Raw genomic sequence first — 4,240 nt, forward strand, 5'->3', positions numbered from 1 at the left:
ACCCCACACCAAACAGACATTCGGCAATGTACCCTCTACGCACGTTTCGTTCCCACACCGGAGCAATCTCAGCAGATGTTGACTTTACAATGAAGCGAAACGTGAGTACATTGCCGAAGATCTGTTTGGTGTGGAGTATAAAGATTGGAGAAATTATAAATTACACAGTATAGATTCTCCTGCTTTTCGCGTAATATAGATAATTAAACCTTTTTTCCATAATACTTTTTATACATAATTATTTCTATCTAGCTGTTATTGGAGGTTTCACCCGCGTTAGCTAAAGGTCTGAGCGTAATATTATATTGCCCACGCGGTGCTACGTGGCGGCGAGCGCTGTGGTTTTAAGCGGGACGACCCGGGTTCGATCCCCGACAGCGGTAATAGGGTAGTGGTATTTATAATTTTTTTTACTCTCTGGTCTGGGCTGGCTTTGGCAATCGCTAGTGACCACTCTGCCGACAAAGACGTGCCGCTAAACGATTAAGCGTTCCGGTGTGGTGTCGCTTAGAAAGCTATTAGATGTAGTACAGCTTTTTGTGACTACCACCATGCTTATTTCTGCCGCTAAGCAGCATTGTTGCAATGCTGTGTTCCGGTCTGAAGGGTGTGGTTGCCGGCGTAATTACAGGCGAATTAGGCTTAGCATCTACGCTTCAGGTGATGCACCCAGGGCGGCCCATTGCAGGACGTGTTCCCTGTTGTAGAACGTTCTGATTTGTAAAAAAAATAACTTCTTAGTTGGTATAACGTTTACTTCTGTAATCGTTTTTCTTTTTGAAAAAAATCAATCTCTTTTTATATCTATTATTTAATTACGCGGGTAATATGTATGCTTACATTATGAATTAAACATTAAATGCCTATCTAGAGGTCACGAGCGCAACACAGAGCTGCCAATACACATTAGCGTCACGCCATCGGTGACAGTAATGTGCTAGTGACACGTGCAAACGACGTTTTGATGCAATCCGCATGCCGGTTGGGCTGGCGCTAATCACACTTGGGGAATAGTAAACACTTCCGAGTTTATGACTAGTCAATAATTCAGTGACACTCGCTGTTCCACCGGCACCATCGTCTACAATGCCACTAATAACATCTACTGCGATCAAAATTCATTTATTGAAGTAGAACTCTTTTTTTGCTTACGTCAGACGTCTGTGTAGTTTCCGCTATTTAAAAATAATAATTTGGATTGGTCGTAAGTATATGTCATATACTCCACGCTTCTTGACTTATACGCCAGCTAGTGGCAAATATCATAATCAATTAGGATTATTTATTTCCAATATTTTAAAACGGATCAATTGTGAATAGCAAAGTGAATAAAAATTCAACAGTTTTAAAAATATAATACTTTGTTTTTTTTTTTTGAAAATCTCTAAATATACTTGTTTATTCATTACTTGTGTAATAAATAAATTACTGATACATTTTCTAATATTTGTTATTATTCAATGACGAGGTAATAATATGTGTTATAATATTGAAAAGTTATATTAATGAATTTTAAATAGAATATAAAATGTGTGAACATTAAATGAAATGGCGGAGTGAGGAGTACCAGGAATATTTTACTCTTTCATCAATAAATAATAATAATAAATCAGTAAATAAAGTTTTACTTCAATCACGCGTAAAGGTTACACGCACACAGTTTTTTTTTTCTCTTAGTCGTGCACTCTTGGCAGAGGTGTCGTGGCTGCAGAGATGAATAGCATGGCGTTAGGCTTCATTGGATCGGACGTCTTTCCGTGCGAGTCTTCTCCACTTTTGGCGGTTGATAACGTGTCGTATTTCACCATAGTTGTCTTGGTCCTTTATTTCAAGTAGGCCTAATAACCAGGCATGGCTAACCAGAGCGAGTTTGGAACCTTCGTATCTTTAGTTTTAAGTTTACGAATATGGTTATCGCCTCACTACCGTGTACACATTTTTCATGTAATGTACGCATCATTAGTGCCAACTATGGGCCTACTTGAATAAAGATATTTTTAACTTTGACTTTATAAGCACTTTTGGAACGTGAAGTCTGTTTGTAGTGACTCTACTATCGGTTCGAAACGCAGATTCTAAAAACTATTCTAACTCTTTTCCAACATCAACAATTTGCATTTTACATTTTGCATAAACATCATCAACAGTGGAAGTACACTTCATATATTCAAAAAAGCACTGCCTACCCTAAAATTTATATATAACTGTCGTAAGAGGAGGATTATTGCCTGTATGCATACCCTGGTAAGAAACCCAGTGCACGCGACTGATCACCAACCTATCAGCCCAGCATGGTGATTCTGGGCAAAACCTTCCATCGGGAGAGGCCTTTAGTCCAGCAGTGGACTGTTATAGGCTATCCATGACTAGCTGTGACGTTTTACGGATAGGCGGGTGCCAAACCAACATTATCGAGTCTTAATTGCGTCATATGATCGGTTTCGATTTGAGGATGTCGCAAACTGTAACGCGACTTAAATTCCTGCGTAGCCACTCTATTTTCACTTTCTTTGGAATTTTAAGATTTTCACAAAAACAATGCTATTTAGGTTAGTTATACAAGGTTCTAGGGCACATTTTTTTGAAATACTAGGTTAACATCCCAAGAACCCGGTCTAATAATCTAACTAGTCATGTCTGTGTTTAAGCAATTTATCATATCATTACCGGCCCACTACAGGGCACGGGTCTCCTCCACAATGAGAAGGATTTAGACCGCTGTCCACCACGCTGCGCTAGTGCAGATTGGTGGACTACACACGCCTTTGAGAACATTATGGAGAACTCGCGGGCATGCCGGTTCCCTCAAGATGTTTTTTTTCACCGTTGAAGCAAGTGATATTTTAAGAACTTAAAACGCACATAACTTAGGAAAGTTAGACGTGCGTTCTGGGATTCGAATTCAGCCCCCCGAAATTTAAGCCAAGTGCGAACCACTGGGCTATCACAGCTTCCGTTTAAACAATAAATCTAACTTCTAACTGAAAATTTAATAAAACAATCGTGTATTAATTGCCAAAAGTTTCATGGAATAACTCTATCAGTTTGAATTTCTTTATGATAATATTCTGAGCATTTATTTATAGCTTCTCTGATAATGGTATTATGGTTTGCAACAATTCCAAGTTTATTATGACTTCTGGAAGTTATTGCAGCCATGAGAATAAACTTAAGCATTATAATAAAATATAAATAACGACTCAGTGAAGTAACATCAAAACGAAATATAATTTAAAGCGAAACGCCGAATACCGTATCAAATAGAACAAGAAAAACAAACCCTTTATTGCAAGCAAAACAAACTAATACCGAGAACATAATATAAGGGTAGAAATTTGTAGTTTGTTTTAGGTGGATACTGGGCCCTTCAATAATACACTAGTAAAATAAATTATTAGTTATCATTTCAACCGATTGAAGTCCACAGCTGGACATCACAGATCGTTTGTAGGGCGTTCGGTTAAATTATACAGGTAATGTCAATGTTATGAATGAATGAATGAATGAATGAATTAATGAATTAATGAATGAATGAATACACTTTTATTGTACACCACATAAACATAACAAATTAAAAGTAAAAATTTAACAAAAGGTATACAATTTGGCGGCCTTATCGCTACATAGCGATCTCTTCCAGGCAACCAAAGGCGTTAAAAACAGCTCAAGAAGAGAGGTAGGTGGTGCATTTAACTGTACTGTGTTGCAAATAAACATGCATAAACCTATATATACAAATATAGTATGTACATATAACAAACTTACAATAAAATATAATAATATAATATCATAATGCCAAATAATAATATGAAGTATATATTTTAATTCAATGTCAGATATTCGGATGTTGTATAGAAACAATTTGTATACAGCCCATGCGCCAGATTTTTTAAACAAACTCGTAGGTTAAACTAGATTTATAGTAGTAAGTCGCGGACTCTTTTTAGAACCTTTTCAAAGGGGGACAACATTGCCATACATGATTTAATCAACTTTAACCGATTCTGAAACATTGTTCATTGGTCTATGCTTGTATTGGCGATTAATTATAGCCTGTTACCTTCCTTGGTAAATGGGCTATCTAAAACTGAAATAATTTTTCAAATCGGACCAGTCCTGAGATCCTTACTATATTATGTATAGTATACACACACCGCCATCTAGCCCGCGTAGGCGTAGCTTGTGTTATGAGGAGATTGTGCTAAGATTACTAATGAATATGTTTATGTATAATATACAT

This window comes from Pararge aegeria, chromosome 7, assembly GCF_905163445.1.
Source record: "Pararge aegeria chromosome 7, ilParAegt1.1, whole genome shotgun sequence".
Lineage (NCBI taxonomy): Eukaryota > Metazoa > Arthropoda > Insecta > Lepidoptera > Nymphalidae > Pararge > Pararge aegeria.